Here is a 21,139-nt window from a genome sequence, read left to right as displayed (position 1 = left end):
CCAGCAGCACTGTGAGAGGACCATCTCCGCAGGTCCTCCAGCCCGGTCCAGTCCGCAGCAGCTGGCCGCCCAGGGCAGCCTCAGGAGGAAGCCTCTGGAGAAACCCTTGGTGGAGCCCCTTCACCTCAGTGCACTTTCTCTTCATGGAGAAAGTGATCCACACAGTGATCCACACAGTGTGTGAGGTGGTGAATGCTTACTGTTTGGGGGCACTAATTTGGAGAGTAATTAGATAATTAAAACAATTAATAAAGCAAACTCCCATTTCTATAGTTTTTCTAGATTCGAAGTGTCCTTGATAATGTCAAGGGCACCTCCCTTCTTGTTTGGACCTTGTCACATCACAGACGGGGCGCAGGGGCGTCTGGTCCCGGGCTGTCAGCGAGACCTCCCTTTTACTCTTGGAGTGCCCTGGTCTGCCGGGGAGCACGCCCACACTGGCTGCCGGGCGGGCGGGTCGGCCCCCACCGCTGGCCTCTAGCCCGGCTGGGATCCCTCTGTGAGTGGCGGGTGAGTGGCGTGGCTCGGTGATGGATGGGGAACCATGACAACCGGAGCGGGCCTGTCAAGGGGATGGACTTTCACGAGGCTCTGAGTGTGTTCGCTGCACGGTTAGCTGGTCACGCAGAGATCTGCTCTAAGCCGCCACTTCCGAAAGCTGTAAGATGTTTCTTACCAGCTGCATTCGCCAAAGGCTGCGTCCTGAGCACATCAAAGAGAAAACGTGGGCTCAGGTCCGGGGACGGGGTGGCCCAGCCGAGTGGGCGCGGCGCTCCTGCCCCCCCCCCCCCCCCCCCCCCGTGGCTGCTGGCTCCCAGCTCTGGAGATGCTCCGCTTCTGGAGGCCGGGGCTGGGGTCTGGGGGACACGAGCCAGGGCCCTTCCCCGGGAGAGCAAGGCCTGCTCTATCCCGCAGCCACCGCAGGGAGGCCAGGCCGGCCCCAGAGGGACGCAGGGGACGGGCCTCTGCTCTGGTCTCTCTGCGGGCAAAAGAGGAAGAAGCCCTCGTGCCTCCTCTGTGCTCCCTGACTCAGGAGAGGCCAGGACACCGGCCACCACGTGCAGCTCTCCTTCCAATCTTTGCTGTTTTTAGGCAAATCGACCCCAATTTCGTTAACTTGCCTCTTGGGTCCTATTCTCATTCTCTCATCAAGCTTTGTCCCTCCCCTGGGGTCCCCGTCAGTGTCTCTCTTTCTCTTAAACTGGGGAGGCCACATCTGACCCAGGAGTTCCAAGGAGGGTGTGCACCAGGCCAGGGGGTCGGGCTGGGGCCTAGAGGGAGCAGGGGGGTGGGGAGGTGTGGTTGGGGGGAGGCTACTGGTGGTGAAGGCCTCTCTGCACTGGGCACTCTTCAGATGCCTGGACTAGTTTGTGCTCTGGGGGTGAAGGAGCGTCACTGGGGTCCTGGGGGAGCCAACACCTCCAGGGCCTTCCCTGTGCAAAGCCCGGCCTGACGTCAGCTGCAGCTTCTCTTGTAAGCAGTGACCAGGGACTGGCCATTTTCACCCCCTCCCCTCCTCTGCGGGTGGGGAAGTCCACTTGGGACTCCTGGGGTGAACCTGGCTCTTGGAGCCTTCCCACAACACCCTTAAGCAACACTCAGGGGCGGTCTGACCAGTTCCTCAGGTCTAGGTGTGCGGCAAAGGTAAGAAGCCCTTGAGCAGCTTCTGTGTCCCGGCTGGGGGTGCGGACAGACCTTACCCGGTTCCCTTCCCACTCCATTTTGTGACGGAGACTGGCTTCATGGCGTCTGCCTCTCCTGCCAGGTCCGCAGCCCCGCCAGCACCCACGAAACAGGACCACTGCTCCTCCTGGGAAAACGGAGGCCACTGGAGGTGATTTGTCTCTAGCCACAGCACCCAAAGGTGCTCCCTCTGGGTTGGAAGCTGGGTCTGTCTGTTCCCAAGGGTGATCCAGTTCACCTGCTCCCTGTGATGCCCACACGAGCCCTGGCTGAGCCTCTGCTCTCACTGCCCCTTCCTCAGCCACACCCTGCTCGTTACTCATCAGGAATCGGGCCTGAGTCTGACCCCCAGGCCGAGGCCAGGCAGACACGGCTCATCCCTGCCTCCCCCACAGCCCCAGGCTCCTGGGGACTGGTTTAGCTCATTCCAGCTACTGCAAAGACACCTTTCAATGAATGTCTGCCGAGACTGGAGCACATCCTCAAGCTTCAGTCATCTGCCCGCCCCCTCGGGGGCCTCCAGGCCAACCTCACCCCAACCCAGGCACAGAGCCTAGCCTGCAGGCCCCCCCTGCCGAGACACTCCACATCTGAAAAGAGTCCAACCCTCTGGTTTTCCCCGCGCTTCTCGCAGTGTCGGCACAACCTCCCCTCTTGCTCTTTGCCCACTTGTCCTTCAAGACCCGGGGTGCCCTTTACTGGGGTTGCTTTGCTACGACTCCAGGCAGGACGGAGACTTCCTCTCTCGCTGTGCAGTTCTGGGGTGCAGCGTGGCCCGCTTTGCACTCGAAATATCACAATGTGAGCCCAAGTCTTCTGGCCCCTGACAGGCGCCCTCAGAGGTAGGGCCTCAAAATGTCGGTATCGCAGGGGCGCCTGCAGCCACAGAGAAAGGCCCGCGAGTTCCGGGCCAGAGGACAAGGGGCCAGAGTGTGGCCGCGGCCACTGGGGTCCTCAGGACTCCTCTCCTGGGGCTTCTCAGCCGCCAGGGCAGAGACCCCAAGGAAGAAGCAGTATGTCACTGTTCCCCCCCACCTGCCCTCCCGAAAGTCCCGCAATCACTCCCGCTCCCGTGCTGGCCCATGAGCATCGCAGACCCCGGGGCTGGCTTTCTCGGAGCTGCTGACTGTGCCCAGGCGGGCTTTACTTGCTCAGATCCCCGGTCGCACCCAGTCTGGCCTGGTCCTCCTGCTTCGAGTCTCCAACTCTCGCGGAGACAGACTAAAGCTCTTTCAAAACCCAACCACCTCAAGCCGCGTTCTGCCCTAGCAGCCAGACAGCGCGTGAGGACGGTGCTTACTTGGAGATTTTGCCAACAATGGAACAAATAAATCAGGCCATGAGTCAGAATAACTTGAAACCAGAAACGAGTGTCAGTAATGACTCCCCAAGTCGTGGGGGAGGCCCGGGCCACAAAGTCAAACCTGATAGCTTTTTAAAAATGATAACTGCCCCCCTCAAGGGCCCCTCCCACATGGGAAAGAGCTAAGAAACCTTACAAAACCTCGCCTGGGGAATGCGACACCCGCACCATCATGCTGTCTGGTGGGTGGGGTGCCAGATGGAGAAGGGAGGCCCCAGTGTCATTAGGAGGGGGCTGCTCAGTGGGACCCAGCCCCCCCCCGGGCCTGATGGTGCGTGCACTTCCGGAGCAGCCAGGGGGGCCCAGCTTTGGGGCGGGGGTGGGGGGTACACATCCCATGGACCATCACCGAAGGTTTGCTGCTCAGTGATGACCACTTCTCCCCTAGCACAGAGGGAAGGAAGCTCCCAGCTTTTCACCCCAGGAAAGACACCCCCATCCCAGTTTACACTCCTCAGCCTGACGGCGAGCCACCCCGACCCTTGCCTGGAGGGGTCCTCCAGACACCAGAGAGCATCACCCCCTCAAACATGGGGCCCGCAACAGAACAGGCACCAGAGGCCTAGATGTGAAGTCTTTCTAGAGCTGAACCCCACTTCCTTCTGCTCAGATTGATGGCAATTGACCTATTTTACAGCTCTTTTGCTGACCTACTTTGGAGTTCTATTTCAGAAGGTGACCCAGAAGGCTCTTGTCTCTGTGAAAAACAGGAGGAGGAAGAAACACACAGGGGCACACACGTACCCCCCAAAATACACGCTGGGGGCAGTGTCCTATGTATCCCCCAAAACAACATAGTGGGGACACATACACCCCCAAAATACACACAAAGGGGCACACACATACCCTCTCCCCCAGAACACATCCAGGGGGGCACACACACTCCTTCCCCCAAAACACCCACAGGAGGTACACATATACTTCCCCTCCCCAAAACAGAGGGAGTTCACTCCTACCCAAAAACTTGTCTGGAAGCTCTTACGAAGTGCATCGCTTCTTGCAGGAGTAGGAGGTACAGATTTACTGTGTAGAGCCTTATTTTCCGCTGAGACGCCTGCAGGGTGCTGTTGGTGCATGGTGGGGTGGGGGACGGGGGGGCTGCTTTACAGACACGAGCCACTGTGCCAGTGGTGAAAGACTTAGATGCAAACATTCCTCTAACCACCTCCCCATCAGTGTCCCCGAAAGGGAGGGTGCCTGTCTGTGTTGTGTTCGTAGTCCTGGGGAAATGAGATCACCCCTTTGCCTGCGGAGAGCCTCTCTGGCCTGCCAGAATTTCAGATGGCCGCTCTCCAGGTGCTGCCTCTCCGGCGGGATGCTGTGAAAATGGCGATCAGCACCTGCTGGGCTCTATGTAGGGTCAGACCCCTCATGCACATACTTTTAAAAAGTCCCTATACCGCGTGAGGTATATTTTAGGTTCTCATTTTATAGATGAAAAACTAAGGGCCTATGATCTAAAATAAATCATCCAAGATCTCAAGGTACTAAGGAGCAAACTCATACTAGAACTCAATCCCAGGTCTGTCTGATTGCAGAGTCTGCACTTTCTTCCCCTGCACCAGACTTCCTCTACTAAAAGCAGGTTCCAACCAGATTCGACTGAAAAATCTTGTCATCATCAGCTGCCAGCAAACCGCAGGGCGTCTGTCCCCTACCGCTTGTGAACTGGGAAATGTCTAGTGCCCATAGGTTGTTGGATTCATTCAAAATGGATGGATATTAAATGCAATGTGATGTTCTGGATGGGATTCTGGAACAGAAAAGGACATGAGTGGAAAAACTACTGAAATCTGGACCAGGTCCAGATTAGTTAATGGTGATGAAACCACTAACGGATGTTAGTTTCCAATTTTGCAAATGAGACGTTACTTTAGATGTTACCATCAGGGGAAGTGGGTGAAAGACAGACGTGAACCCTCTGTACTATGTTTGCAAATATTCTGTAAATCCAAAGTTATAATAAAATGTAAAAGATTTTTTTAAAGGCCATCTAAATAAATAAAAGGAAATCAAATAAATAAATAAAAGGAAAAAAATCAGAAAAATAGTAGTTCTCCTGTGGTGTCTGAGTGTCAAGATTAGCTGAAGTTAAACAGACGTGTGGACTAACATTTTACATGTATGCAACAATGCCTCGGGATTAACACGTTTACTTAAATAAACTTATTTCAAGTGCTACTGAATCTATGGTAGTTTTTGCCTGTGTATATTTTTGTAATCAGCGAATGCCAGAAGTGGAACTACTATCCAATGTAAACATTTTTGACATGACAAAGCAGTCTCCAAAGCTAAGGGGAGAAAAGTCTGGAGAATGTGCTACCACTTATCCAAGAACATAGGACATGAGCAGGCGTGCGCCTTTATACTATTATATATTATTTTCTAAGTGAAAGGAGAAATCATAAACATTTTTAGATTTGTCCATGTAGTGGGAGGAGGCACAGAGCAGCAGCCCGTGAGAGAGGAAGGGACTAGGATTCACGCCTCTAAATATACTTTGAAGATTTGACTCTGAAACCATGAAAACATTCTCAGACAATCATAAAACAAATTGAAATAGTCAACAAAGCAGTTCCACAAAGTCAAAAGAAAATTGAAACCCATAAACCTACTGATTTGTGAATGACCAGATCCTAGAGATTTTAAGACATTAATTTGCCTGACACCCTTAGGCAGACACACCTGAGGAAAAGGGAATACTTAAAAGAAAAAACAACTTAAAGGACTTCTCACGATCATATTAATGTTGTTATCCTGAGATTTAAGATTAATGAGATCAAATAAAATAGCCCCTAAATTCTAACTGAAAGAATTCTTATAAACTCACTGTAAATTTTATTTTAAAATCATATTTTCTAGCTTTATGGACTGGAAAGCCTGAAACCATGATCAGCCCCTCAATAATGAAAGCTTCCAGCACCTGCATCATGGTCTCTAAGTACCATTTCACGTTCGCTGCGGGAGCTCTGGGAGGAGCGACAGGCTCCAGCCTGGGGCAGGAGATAGCACGGTGAGTCTGGAAAATATGTCATAGCCACAGTAAATTTGGTTTCTGAAGGACCTAGGAGCTAAACTCGGTCCCGGTTAGTCACATTTGAGTATCAGAAACAATAGCTTAGTGAGTTGAAATATGCCAAGGAAGCTTGCATTCACAGATTCAGTCACTTAGATCAAAACCAACAAGGAAACCCAGCTCTGGCTGCTCAGGATGCTGGGGCACCAACTCATTATTTTGAACATGGGTTAATGAAGAAAAGATTCAGGCATTTATCCTGATTTCTGTATGAAATCTACTTTAGGTTATTCAATTAGTTGATGTGGGAAAGTCTCTCTTTGGAGAAGTAGACCAGGGAAACAGTTAAGAAGGAACGATAGAATTTGGAATCACCATTTGGCCAATGACATAAAGGATCGAGGGATAATTAACCATCAGTCACTAAGGTCTCAAAGAGAGATGGCCAGATATTGTCCCTCCTGATGAGAGGATACAGCATTACGTCTGCATTTAGCAAATTAGCTGTACAAAAATATCAAGAAGCAGACATATGAGAACTGCACTGAAACCCACGGGGCTGCCCCAGCTGAGCCTGAACCGTGGGAACCAGCACCTCAGGGGGGCTCACAGCCCATCGTGGCCTCCTTTGGGAGGTTGTCAGAATGCAAACTCTCAGATCCCACTTAATCAGAAGTGCTGGGGCTGGGCCCAGGAATCTGTATTCCAGCAGCACTCCAGCTGATTCTCAAGCTCAAGTGTGAGAAGTGCTGACGTGCAAGGCAGGTGAGTCTCGAGTGAGCTATGAGAAAAAGGAGGAAATGTACAAACACAGAAATAATTAAAAAAATCAGCACTCTGCAGCACGTGAACTTTGGCTCTGGATTTGAGTATCCTGCGAAAATCTTTCTTGAGCAAAATGGGGACATTTAAACATCAGCTTGATATTTGATATTAAGAAGATGTTCATTTTTAAGTATAACAGTGGTCCCACAGTTCTATCTCTTGAAAGGCTGTAAGTGAAGTGCACGTAAATATTTTTGCATGAAATGATGTATTTAGATTTGTTTCTGAATAATTCTGGGGTGGGAGGTGGGAAAACTGGGCAGGATAGAGCCTGAAGAATTAGCCGCGACATCATAATCACTGAGGCCAGGAGCGGGGTGCATGGGGTTGTTATCCTGCTCTTTCTCTAACGCTTAAACATTGCGCAAAGTCAGATGGCTGGAAAAAAGGACTAATCCAGGAGAATGACACGGGGAGTACAAAATGTTAACATTGTTAAGGGGACTGGTGGCTACATTAGGGCGGTTCCTCCGCTTTTCTCAACGCTTCTCTGTGTGATTGAAAATGTTTTCATGAAATCAACAGCCAAACACTCCACTGGAGAAGACCTGAAGCAGTTTGTGCTCTAAGACATGGAGTCGCCATAGAAGACACCGCCATGGCTGCTCCGACACATTGGTCAAGCTTCTATGTGGGGGTGCCACATTCGGCACCGTTAGCTGCTGTTAATCAAGTGTTGTTATTACCTCCAGCCCAGAAGTGCCTGAAGGGAGGACCCAGGAGGCAGTCCCGTGCCGCGCGGGAGGTCTCTTCCAAGTCGGTCTCCACCTGGTTCTGGTTCTGCCCATCCCTCCATTAGGACGGTAACATTTAAGAACAAAACATCTTTTCCCCAGCATGTTGTTCATAATTCCTACAAGTCTGGGGATCCTTGACCCTTGTTGCTTTGTTCCAAGGCATCTGTTCTTGATTTTTTTACTTTAAAGCTTCGTATTGAGTTGCATCTGTCTGGCAAGATGTGTGAAAATGGGGCCTCCCCGGTGGCGCAGCGGTTGAGCGCTGGGTTGCGAAGCTGCCTGCAGCCTCTGCAGCCGGTTCGATCCCCGGCTGCTCCCCGGCCACCAGAGGAGGGTCCCACATGGCGCGCAGACCTCTCCTGCCGCCCGCTGCTCCCCTCAGCAGTGTACTTCGGTCCTTCTGCCTGCTCTGCTCCCCGCTCTGGCTCTGGTGAATTCTCTCACCCTCCCACGCTTCTGACTGTACCCAGTGCATGTATCAAACAAACAAACAAACAAACAATAAATAAATAAGACATGCCTCTAGAAAATTTAAAAAAAAAAAAAAAAAAAAAAAAAAAAAAAGATGTGTGAAAATGAAGAATACAGCTTCCTGACTTCCATGGGCACCTTGAACCCCCCCCCCCACCAGATAAAGACAGAGACTGTTTCTGGCTCCTCCACCCCTTCTGCTCCTGCTTGTCAAAACCTCCCCCCAGGGAACAACTTTGCTGACTTCTACCCCCCCAGACATAAATAAGCTCCTTGTGGGTGGTCTTCGGAGCTGGGGTCTTTCTCTCATCACTCTCTGGGAGATCACACTGTTCCTGCCTGTGGCAGAAGCTTCCTCTTTGCATTGCTGCATAGTACTCCACTATAGGAACACATCTCAAGTTACTCGCCAGTCCTATTTGATGGAAGCTGGAGTTGTTTCCAATTTTAACTTCTGTGAGTAAACTGGCAGTGAACATTCTCCAAAGTGTCATCTTATACAGGGTATAAACCCAGGAGCGGAATTGCTGGGTCATGGGAAATGAACACGAGGTTACCACCTGAGCATCCTCAGCTCTGCCATTGAGGGGCCCTCCTCGGGACTGTCCTGGCTCTCCAGAATTAGTGCTGCTTCATCTGCCCCCCGGACCTGTCTCCATCTCTGTCTCAACTCTACCCACCTCCAGCAGAATCATTTATTTCAAGGGTCTCCCTCACTGAAATCTGAAGCCCTAGAATTGAAAGCAAGGTCTTACCCTCCTTGGTGTGTCAGTGTTTAACTCAGGGCCTGTCAATGTCTGCTGCAACGAATACACGAAGGAAGGCATCCATCCGTCATCCCATCAATCATTCGATCAGTGTGAAGAGCCTAAAGCCTACTTTCTTGGGCAGACTTGATTTCCATTTTATATAAACAACTCCATTCTTTGGCCCATGCAAGCTTATTTCCATCGCTGTAACCCAGAGAGAATTTGGCTGTCTCAGAGCTGTCAGGGATTGGAAATAGGTTTCATGTCCACAGCCTGGAGGGACAGGAGCGGGGGGAGCTGCCCTGGTGTGGTTTGGAAACCCCATTCCCTCCCCTCCGGCCACCCACCGCTGTGATCACAGAAGAAGAAGACAGTTCTCAGGCTCTACCTTCCCGATCCCTGACACAAGCGACTCTGTGGGGAAGCTGGAGGATGCTCGGCTGTTGCCCTCATTCTGGCTCTGCATTTAGGAGCTCCCAGCAGCGCTCTCAGGGTCCAAATGCCCGCAGAGAGGAGAATGGGCACGCAGATGGGGCTCTGGTCTAGCAGACGTGTCCACATAAAGGCTGCCCTTTGTATAATGGAATCTGAGACTGCACCACGATGTTCAGACAAACCTGGGCGTCTGTGCCGGCCATCATCACTGCCAGCAACGCAACAAAAGCCCATCTCCCGCAGACATTTGGCTTCAGGAACCCCTGCAGAGTGGTGGCACCAGAGCACGGACATCTGCGGCTCTGGTTCTGAGCATTCTGCGGATGTTTCTTTGTGGTTCTGCAGAGTGAAAATTAAAATTCAAAGAGATATGCGGAGCGTGAGAGGAGCGTAAGAGGGAGGTGGCGGGAGCCGGGATGAGGTCGTTCTAGTGTGACAGGTGCCTCTTCAAGTCCCACCCGCCAGAGGCGAGAACCAACTGCGGGAATTGGGTCTCACCTTCCGTGGCTGAGCTGGCTCGTGGGCCCACGTGAGGACAAAGACTCAGGCCTGCTTCCACGTGCCCCAAGCCCCCGGGGGTTTTAGTGAAGGTGGCACTGTTCGGGCTGACAACATGTGCATTGGAGGCCGCTCTCACACTTACCTCTCCCCGCAACCCCGGGAAGAGGCCTGCGCGGGCGGGCGGCCCTAGGCCTCTGGCCTGTGGGGGGTGCTCTGGTTCCGCCAGGCACTCCCTGGGCTTGGGCTGCAGGAGGAGAGGGTGAGCGGAGAAGGCAGGGGAAAGGCCAGCGAGAGAGCTGCATGGACATCGGATTAGAGAGTAGTTAACGCAGACAGAGGGGGTCTCCTTAGAAAGAGCTGGGAGTTGGAGAGCAGAAGAGTAGAGGACAGATGCCTCATTTGCGGGCAGAGAACAGTTAAGAGTGGGTAAAATTGAAAATGGACTCCAACAAGAGGGTGTAAGTTCCCTGCTGCTGTGATTCGGAACCCCCAGAGAAGGGGCGCACATTGTCTGGACTTGCTTGTCACTTTTGATCCGGCTTCCTGACGGTGACGCCAGCCTCAGGCCCAAGGCCGCACTCGCCAGGACTCAGGTGCGGCCTCCCAGGACTCAGGGGCGCCCTCTGACACCAGGCGCCCGCCACGCTCAGGACACCCCGCCCTGGGCCGCCAGAGACACCTCGGTCTTCAGCGGTGAGAGAGAAACCCGACTCCCAGCCCGCAGGACGGGAAGAGAACACATTTGCGCTGTTTTAAGCCTGTGGTCACTTGTTACAGCGGCGACAGAAAGCCGCGTTCGTGATAAAAGTTTCAGAAGCGACGTGAAAACACAGAGAAAAAGAACAAAACCATCTAGAACCCTCTTATCTCCAGATGATCACAGGCAGTGACTTCGGGGGCTCAGACCCGGAGTAGCTGAGCGCTGCCCCCAGGCCCCAGGCCCGGCCCGCGGTTCTCAGCTCTGTCCTGGGCAGCGGCCGCGCTTTCCCGGAGGGAAGCTTTCAGTTGCGTTTGGAATTGAATTGTTTTGTTCTTACTTAACAGATTTGAAAGTTTCCCATATTAAAAAATGCTCTTTTCCACTGCGAAAAATGGAATTTGGAGCAGATCTTAGAAGTGTTGAAGTCGGGGTCCCCCCGGTGATGGGGACCAGGACCAATTCCCAGGAGCGAGGAGGCTTGGAAGAGCGAGGGGGAGTCTGGAAGGTGAGGGCGCCTGGTGGCTTTCGCAGTAGAAGGACCAGTGTGGACAAAGGTTGGGGGGTCTCCTCCCCCCGGGCTGTGCCTGCCCCTCAGCCTGCCCTCCTAGCCTGGGGGTGGGGGCCCAGATCCGACCACCCAGGACCTTGGGGAAGCCCCTCCCCAGACCCTCCTCTTATCTGGGTCTGGTCACTGTTTCCTGCAGGAGCTTCCTTTTGACAACTGACGTACGACTTCCCTCTGGACAGGCGCGGCCGCCGCTGCGCAGGAAGGAGCCGCACGCGGGCTCTCCAGGACAACGCCCCGACGGCAGAGACGCCACCCCACGACGGGGACAGGACGCTGCGCCGCCATCCCCCCAGCCTCGTGGAGAGAGGACGTCACGCGCCTCTCCTGACCGCAGCCCGCTGCAGAGCTGGAATCCGAGCCACAGAACGGGCGCGTTTAATGGTGCTGATCCTCCAAGGGGGTGTTGGCCTAAGGCATCCATGTGGGGTGCCCCCGGCCATGATCTGGAGCTGCGAGACACACGGCGTTTTCCGGGCTGGGTGTTCTCATAAAAGTTCGACTTCTAAGCAGCTGCTTACGTGGGCAGCAGGTGGCTGGGGAGGTGGGGGAGGTATTCAGGAACCCCTCGGACACAAGTAAGGCCATGGGGCCCTCAGCAGCAGCTCATCGGGGACCAGCCTGGCTCGTTCTAGCCAAGGCCGTGAGCTTCAGCCCTTCATCTCGGGAAAGCCCAGGCAGTGGCTGGGACCAGCAGGCCCCCTCGGCGCATGACATCGCGGTACATTGCATGACGTCACGGTGATGAAGCCATCCCCGCTCTGTCTCCACACTGGAGGGGTGAGGCTAGTTGAGCAACACCCTCCCTGCGGGGGCATCTTCCCACGTGGGAGAGCCTGGCGCTGCCGAGGCCCTTGCTGTCCGCCGGCCAGAGTCTGAAACCGTAGACCTTCCCCAGCCCCTTCCCTATGCGCCACCTCCTGATCCAGCCTAATCCCGCCGGGCACTGTGTCTGCTGCTCTTGGGAACATCAAAGGGCAGCTGCTCCCCAGCAGGACGGCTGTCAGCGTGTTTCCTGCACCCCTCCCGCCTTCCAATGTCACTTCCTTGCAGATCTCGCTTGGAATCAATGAAACTGATCTGAAAGCTCAGGCTGCCCGTGGCGGGACCATGTCTTTGCCGCCTTTGGGCTGGCCCACCCCGGGGCCCGTCCTGACCCGGATGGGAAGGGCTCCCTTGCAAGTCCTGGAGACACTTGCGGTTTCTAAATCCTTCCTGTCTGAGCTGATGGGAGGAGGAGGCACCCCCAGGACAACCTGCTGGGCGGGGGCAGCGTCGAGGACACGGCTTGTCTTGACAGCTTTCCTCTCTCTTCCGGCGGCAGTTACAGCTGTGTTCTTTTTAGAAATGAGTGTTTTTCATAAGATGACCCGGTCCTATCCCAGCGATGGATTTCTCTGTGTCCCGCATCCAGGACGTCAGGAGGTGGTCGCCCCGAAGAACTAAACCAGGTCCCCGTAGTGGCCTTGAGAAGGAGCAGGACAGTCTCTGGGGCTTTGTGGCCTCTGTGAAATGGAGATGAAATGTGGCCGCTCACGCAAGTCAAAAATGAATGTGTTTCCCACCTCTGTGGCCCGTGTTTCTGAAGATCCTCTTTCTGGAGATGGATTTTCATCCTCAGGCGCCTGGGCTGTGGGCATGGCCAGGCACTGGCCCCAGCACCGCCCCAGGCCAGGCCCCAGCAGCCCCATCCTCACATCCCCTCCAAGGCCTGGCTCAGGGGCAGACATCAGTGTGGAGCTTCCAGCATGTTGTCGGGAGGAGGATCCTGAGGCCGGCAGTGGGCTCCGCGGCAGAGAAGGCAGCCGTCATCCTGGACCCTCCCTGGACGTGCAATGGGAAGGTTAAGTCCCCTCTGCTGGGCTCACCCTCCTGTTAGCGGGACCCCAGAACGTTTGCTTGGGGCACAGTGCTCTCTGGACTCTTCCCCGCAGGGGAGCTGAGCCCCCCACACCAGGGGGTCTCCATGTAGGGGTGTCTATGTCGGGGACTCCCTCGGAGTCTTCTCGCCCGTCTACACCACTGTCCGCAGCGTGGCCGTCGGTCTCCCGGGTGAAGGTCAGAGCTTCCCACAGGCCGCTCGCGGAGCCAGCACACCCTTCCCAAGCAGACACGCCCGTCCCACAGCCTTTCTCCGCGGCTGGCCATTCAGTTACTCACCTTAGTTTCTCTTTAAAAGGCTGCCTAATTCTGTCCATCATGCTGTTTTGTTTTTTTTTTTTAATTTTTTAGCAGTTTCTTCAAATAAAATCTCGAAGTTGCTTTATGAGTACAAAAGAAAAGCAGGTTTTAACACTTAGGTATAGATTTCTGAGTTGATTTCAAAAAGCTTGTGTCAACTTTTGTCTCACTGTAATTTTTAAATTACTTTAAAAACGTGAGAGCTAAGCAGTTGGGATTTATGTCCTATAACACAAGGTAGAAAATTAGAAAAGGGCTTGATTTCTGCAACTTACTATCAAATAGTTTAGAAAAAAGATGTATAAAGTATAATATCCTATATAGCACGCTCGACATTCATATCACATGTAAAATATAGCTAATATTGTCTAGAATCACTATACATACAAGATATGCTATTGTACATTATGTAACACCTATTATGTGGGATATAAAATCATATATTAACAATAAGGCAGCTGTGACAACATAGCAGTAGTCCCGAGCCTGTGTGAATAGATGAAATTCTTTGTACTATTCTTGCAACTTACCCATAAATGGGCTGTCACTTCAAAACCAAAGTGAAGAGATTTTTTTCAACAATTTTCTTTCTTTGCATAAAACGCCATCTCCTGCCAATGTGGGGTTCACATTACTCGGCACTTTAGCGGCAGCGCAGAGCTTCTCCGCTCCCAGGAAAACACCGCCCTGACCTCTGCCGGCTTCTCGTGGACACGAGCAACTTCCCGCCCGTGGGATGTTAAAGTTGGTTCCACTTTTCAGTTTTGGCAACATTTCCCTGAGTGTCCCTGCACTGAGATCCTCAACCACATCTTTGACGCAGCCCCGTCCCAGGAAGGGCCACTCACACACGTGGCAAATGCCCCTGGGCGAGCCCCACCCCTGGACCCCCCACCTCTGGAAATGCAGGCCTGCTTTGCAGGGTGCTGGAGATTGAGCTGGCCACAGGCAGCGCAGGTGGGAAGCGGGGTAGCCACAGGCTCTGGGGTCTCAGCGCCAGCTGCAGGAAGCACAGCCTGGCATTTCGGGTCTGGAGCGCGGGCAGCTGCCGCCTGCGTGTCTCTCCTTGCAGCCCCTCCAGCTGCCTCTGGGCTGCCTGGCGGATGCCCCGCAGGCTCCGGATTCTGACTCCCCCTCGCTTCTGCTCACAGAAGCCTTTGTCTGGGGTGGGGGAGGCTTCCACTCGGGTCTGCACTCCAGGCCCTGGCGGCCGACCTGCTCTCCGGGGCGATGCGGAAGGGAGAAGCGGAGGGCGCGCCTGGGCAGTAGCAGGGGGCATGACCCCACCTGGAAGCCATGTGGTCCCCTGTGCTTTCAATGCATCGTTCTTCAATCTCGAAAAAGGCTAATTTGATAAGGTTGAATGTTTGCTGCTGTAATTGCATTTCTTCAAATACCAGTGACGTCTAGTGTCTGTGCATCTTGTTGCCCTTCTGCCTTCTGGGGGCAGTGGTGGGGGTGGGGGTGGGGGCTGGGACGTGCTGCTCAGCATTTCCCTGTGGAGTTTTCCCTCTGAGGAAGCCTTCGCAGAGGATGGAGCCCTTTGTCATACAGTCTCAAATATCTGTCCCACTTTGCTGTTTTTCTTATTTTTTTCACTGCCTTGGCATTCAGTAGTTTCACCTTTTTGCATAATCAAATCTAAGCCTTTTCTTAAAACCACAGCTCAACACTTATAGATACCTTCTTTGCTTTCATTAGAAAGGTTTTGCTTCCCACACGCTTATACATGATGCATCTGTGTACTTTCTTCAAGTCATGCTGCCAGGTTGCATTGCACCCCGCCACCCACAGGGTGCTGAACACAGCGCCCCAAGTCAGCTCTCAATCAATAATAAGTGTTTGCTGGTGACTTGAATGAAGGGTAATGAAAACTCTTTATGGTCTAATGACTTCTGAACATTATTCGCTAGGCTACAAATGAGAATTCAAGAGGCAATGTCCTAAATGCACCCTAATGCCTCTCTGAGGATCTGGTAATGGAATTGGAACCATATGTGGGGGCGCCTTTCCCATGAGGATATTCCCAGGAGGAGGCAGGGACGAGCTTTTCCTGGGTCCAGGGAGTCCCATAACAGGGCCAAGTGAAGACTGAAGTCAACCTCGTCCTTTGCTCCCTTCCGAGACTCGGGTCACCTTGTGGCCCTCCTCACGTCAGTGACTTCTGGAAATCTGTGGATTGATGATACAGGGCAAAGCCAGGGTGATGTTTTAAGGTAAAATGGAGTCTGATGGCTGGAGGCACATCTTTCTGTGGTGTTTTCAAGCACATTCATGGGAGACAATGACAGCTTCTTTGTGGTGGCCTTTACGATGGTTCTAAGGCTTCAGCCCCCATTTCAGAAAATGCCCACAAAAGCAAAAATCACACATTACATTTCTAAAGACGCAAGTCCCCTGGTGCCTCTGCGCTTTCTGAGCTTTGGGGAATAATCTCTGGTTGGAAATCTTGCTTTGTTAACAGAATTATTGATCCTGTGTTGACTCCTTGACTACAGGACTGTGAACTCTCTTAGTTAATAGCAACCAACCATCTGGAGAATTGTCTCTTTCTGCCAACGTCAAGGAAAAAAAAGAGCTTGAGTTTTCTAAATAAAGTGTCTGGAGGAAACCAATGTGTGTGTTGCGCAAGTTACATGGTTAATAATACATTTTTAGATGAAGTTAATATTTGATGGGTTATTAATAATCCATGTGTTTAGGGAGATGCGTATATTCTATAGAAGAGGAAGCTACAAACCGAATCTCACATCTTTGCATCACAGTGCAGTTCTGACCTTGAGTTCCTACCATCACTTTATTTTTTTTAATAGAGGCAAGTTTTATTTGTTTGTTTGTTTGTTTGTTTGTTTGTTTATACAAGCACTGGGTACAGTCAGAAGCGCGGGAGGGTGAGAGAATTCACCAGAGCCAGAGCGGGGAGCAGAGCAGGCAGAAGGACCGAAGGACACTGCTGAGGGGAGCAGCGGGCGGCAGGAGAGGTCTGCGCGCCATGTGGGACCCTTGCTGGTGGCCGGGGATCAAACCGGCACTGCAGAGGCTGAGGGAGCTTCGCAACCCAGCGCTCAACCGCTGCACCACTGGGGAGGCCCCCTGCCATCACTTTATACCAAGAAAAGAGTTCCTTCCTTGCCGTAACCTGGAAGGTTCGGGATTCAGGCGTCTGGCTGAGGGAGCCCCATCAGGCACTCATCACCCTGACGCAGCCAAGGCTAAAGGTGGGCTTTGTAAACCAAACAGGGGCTGGGAGTGGCGCTTATTTGAGTGCCTATAAGGAGTCTCTCCTACCTCTCGGATATGGTTCACACACAAGGGCCACTTCTGTTCAGAATCTGGAAAAGGTCTGTCTCCTTATGTTTGACTTTGAGGAGAGAACTTGTTCTGTGTTCACATTCCCCAGTGGAGCAAGACGACGTAGAAGGAAGAAAAGCGTGAGGAACACCTGATGAGGTCCACACGGAACCAGAAAAGTTAAGTCGTGACGGTGGGTGACATTGAAGCAAGAACATCCCGACACCCATGGGTGCCAAGCACTCTGCGGGGTGGAGGAAGGAGAAGTCCTGCCCCGGGTGCTGTCTGTGCTGCGCACACATCGGCTTCCCTTTCTTCCCTTGTCATGATGAACCTATTTAGTGCCTCCCTCTTCTGCAGAGGCTGATGTTCTGCTGCCAGGGATGCAAGTTTCCAAGGCAAATATTTTCTGATTTTATTTCCCTGAATTTGTGAGGTTTCCTACACAGCATGTGAACAGCCCGGAACCTCCTCTCTGTTCCAGAGAACAAAGCCATCCACACGGGCTTCGAATCAGAACAGGATGTTCTGTAACGCAGCCCAGTTGCCTGCTGCCTCAGGTGAGCCTACCTTTCAGGCCCCGCTGAAGACCGAGGAGCCGACGAAGATTTGAGTAACAGGGATCCTGCCTTTGCGCCTCCACATGCATCCTCCAGCGGGAGGAAGGTAATGATACCCCCACTTGCCCGCCTCTGCGCATACATGGTATCGACTTTTCTCTGGATCACAATAACTCGGGAAATCAGAAGATCAAAGCCAATAAATCAAGACCAGAAGCCCCCTGACAAGAGGAATCACATTTTCATGACAACTCACCCTCCCTCTTCTACACCCACCTGCTGCTCCAGCCGGGCCTAGAAGCGGAACCCACGCTTGTGAGCTGGAAGCTGCAGAGTAAATCTGTCGGGTGCTTTCTGGGTTCCAGTGCTCGCTTTATCTAATAAACTGCTACTGAGACTTATGTCGTTCACATCTACTCCATAATTTAAGTCTGATGGGGCTTGGCACACTCTACCTTAAAGACGCCCCGCCCCGGCTTATCTAATATTGAGGGAATCTGGGGCATGGCCTGGATCCCCAGGAGGGACTCCAAGACCCCTTTTTCCTGCCATCTAGGGACCTGGAGGAGAGGCAGGGTCCTCTCTACACCCGGGGAGCAGGAACCAGGGGGGAAGGAACCAGGTCCTCTCACAGGTCCCGGCACCGGGGAGTCCACACCAAAGCGAGGAGAAAAACCCTGGCAGCCAACTGCTCCCTTCAGCGGTCATCTCCTGACGACGGCCCCCAGGTCACGGAACACGGATCAGACACGCGTGTCAGTGTAATTTTCGGGCCCTGCCAGGGACCCCGCAAGAGCCAAGGAAAAGCTCTGCCCTCGATGTCAGGGTATCGGTATAAGAGCTTGGGGCCCCGGAGGGAGACAGGTGGGGTTCGGGTCTGTCCCCACCCACCGACACCAACGCCCTGCGCAGGTCGCCCACCTCTTGCGCTCCCTGTCCTCATGGAGACACTCGGTGACCCTCTTCGCACCCCTGCGCTAGATGCAGAGACCAACTCAGGGGTGGGGAGGCAGCTGCAGAGCCAAGCCCCGCCCGGAGGAGGGCCCGGCAGGAGGTGGGGGCCAGGGGCTCCCTGGATCTCAAAGTTGGACCATCTGGAAGAGGCTTCGGCCCGTTGGGATGTGTGCCGGGAGCTGTGGACGGAAGCCGGAAGATATCACCCTGAAATATGTCTTTTGATGCAAAAATGATTGCGAGCTGAAGGCCATTAAGAAACAAGAAATGCAGGAAAAGCTCTCTGCCCTCGCTTCTTGCCTAAAAGGAGGACACAGATTTCACAAAGCGCCCCCTTCCTGCTCCGCCAGCAAGGACACAAGCCCATCGCCAGAGCCAGCCTGGACTCTGCCCATGGCCTGGGAGGTGCAGGGGGCAGCCGCAAGGCAGCACCAGCCTGTCCCTGCCTGGTCTCGGGGCTCTGCCGTTCAGTTTCCCACCCCCAAAGAGTGAACATTCATTTCCTTTGTCCTGTCATTCTTCTAGAAGCCCCCTTTGGGCAAAGACGCTCTCTCAGCTGCTAAGCCGCCTCTCTGACGTGCTCCTCCTGGCTTCTCCCGTGCGTCTATGAGAAACAAAGTGCATTCAAGGCCCCGCTTATCTTTCTCGACGAATCTGTCTGTTAGATTCCCGGTTGAGGACCTATGATGGAGAGAGGGGCCGTCTCTCCACCCCACAATGCACAGCACATGGCAAGCACGTGGCATGTGGCGAGCGCCCCGCCAGCCTTCCCAGTTCTAGGCTATTCTTTCAAAGCGCGGTTCACGGGCCTGGGCGCAGGGCCTCCTGTCCAGGCCCCCTCTGGTGCCGCGGAGGTTGCTCATTATCAACCAAGCAGAAACCGCCAAGTGCATGGAGGGGCTGGAGGTGGGGGGCGGGGGAAGGGTGGTGTATTTTTCTTAACAGCTAATTGACAATTAGGGTTGAAACACCCCAAATGCTTCAGCAGAAACATACTTCACGGAGCCGAATCGATTACACCATCTATAAATATCGATGCCCACGCTTACCCATTCAGTCCACACCACCAGGCCTCTGCTCTCTGAGGTGAAGACACAGGCCCAGCCCCACAGGGCGTGTGAAAGCCCTGAGCTGCGCTGAAATAGCGTCATTTCAACAAGCCCCCTGACGCGAGCAAGACCTGGAGTCGTAACTGTGACGATGCGTGAAAACTGACCCAGCTGACCGGCCGTGAGGTGTAGCTTTGAACAGAAACAAACACCCACATTCTGCGTGTGGGCACCTCCTGGGCACCCCAAGGGGCAAGTGGGCCCATCTCCGACTCCCCAGGTCAGTGACAGCCGCTGCCCCCTCAGGAGAGACACGTCAACAAAGAGCGAACCCCAGATGTCACCCAAGGGACACCCATAAATCCCTCTTGGGGTTTAAAAAAATAAAATGTTTAAAAATCAATATACTTCTTCTTAGCTGCGATTTGGACCCCCGCTGCTGCCGCCTCCCTTCTGCGATCTGATAACAGCCCAGCATCTTGGAAGATCCCGGACGCCAGTCAGGGCCTCCCCCAGCCCATTCAGGTTCTTGATGTGGGAAGAGGGTGCAGCTGTGAGCGAGGGGCCGCCGGGGAGCTGGGTCCCGGCTGCAGCCGGGCGGGCGACAGTGGCCTCCAGAATGTGTACGGGAGACTCTTCGGGAGGCACGGGGCTGGGGGGGACACTTCAACACCCCCTCCACTCACACACACCAGACACTCCCTCAGACAGCCCTGGGGGCTCACCGAGAGCTCTGCCCAGGAGCCAGCAGCACTGGCAGAGCCCCGGTCCTGAAGGAGACTGGCCCAGATGGTCTCTACATTCTACTAGGAGCAGTGGGAGGCAGTGGCACCACCGCGGGCCAGCACCTGGAGGCGAGGACAGCGGGCACTGGCGGGAGCTCGGGAGTCTGCTGGTAGCTCGGTCCCTTAGGGAGTAGGGACATCAGTACTGGACAGTCAGAAAAGTCGGGGGGCCAGACTCTCTCCATTTTTGCCTGGCAACACCAGCTCCTTTGGGATGAGCTGGGCATCAGGGGCAGCCCACCCCAAAGGAGCTGGCATCGCGGGCAATGCTCAACTATCGCGGAAATACAATGAATGGGCTCCGACGAGGGAGCCATCTGCCCCCCTCATCCTCATGCCCTTGGGCCTCTCTGCTGTTCCTGTGTGCGTGGGCTTCTCACAGACCACAGGAGTGAGTCACTTCCCTGCTGCTCTCACTGCCTACCCCAGAACGCGCAGCCCCTGCTGTTGCTCCCCTCCGGGGCGACCCCTCTCCCTGCAGCTCTGCCCCTGCCTGCCTTGTCCTCCGGCCCCTGGTCGCCGGAACCATCAGTGACCAAGTCCAAGCTCTGTAGTCTTGATGCTGACTGGTGTTGCCACCAGAGAAGTTCTCAGGGAACAGGCTTTCCTCACACAGCTGCTCTTCACCAACGGGGTGTCTCACAACAGCTCAGAAAATCTCCTTTCATCTGAGCAAGCGTTTGCTGACTCACCCAGGGAGCCCACAGCTTCCAGGAAGTTTGGTTGGCAATAGACGCTGGCTGCGAAGACCAAGGCGATTGTTTTTCCATTATTCCATTACCAGCTGGCAGAGAGGACAAATAACCAAAATAGGAATTTCTCCTTGGACATGAAGTCATGGAGACCACAGTGAGGCAGCCGGTCTGCCCCTCGCACACGAACCCCGGGGGGCCTGCGCGGGCTCATGGACACAGACTCCAGGGCTTTCCCGCGGCTGCCGACTCCATCACCAGTGAGCGGTTCCAGGCCAGTGTCCACGCACATGTGAAGCTTCAGAACCCACTCAGATGCAGAGAATCAGCTCCAGAGCAGAATCTGATGACTGAAGTTACAATGCAGCTTAAATTAAATTAAGTTCGACTTAGATTCCAAAATCCTTACAGTCTTTCCTGAAGACTGATTTTAACAAAAGAATCCAGCAAGCCTTTACTTCCAAACTTATTAAGACCTTATTCTATTCCTGTCCTAACCTTATTGTAACTGAAAAGAAATGCCAGCTATCTGGAATCCACTCAAGAGCATTAAAAAACAAGCAACAGCACCAGCCACAATAA

The sequence above is a fragment of the Talpa occidentalis genome, unplaced genomic scaffold (assembly GCF_014898055.3).
Source record: "Talpa occidentalis isolate TD23 unplaced genomic scaffold, MPIMG_talOcc4v2.1 talOcc4.8, whole genome shotgun sequence".
NCBI lineage: Eukaryota > Metazoa > Chordata > Mammalia > Eulipotyphla > Talpidae > Talpa > Talpa occidentalis.
Note: the sequence above shows the minus strand (reverse complement) of the source record.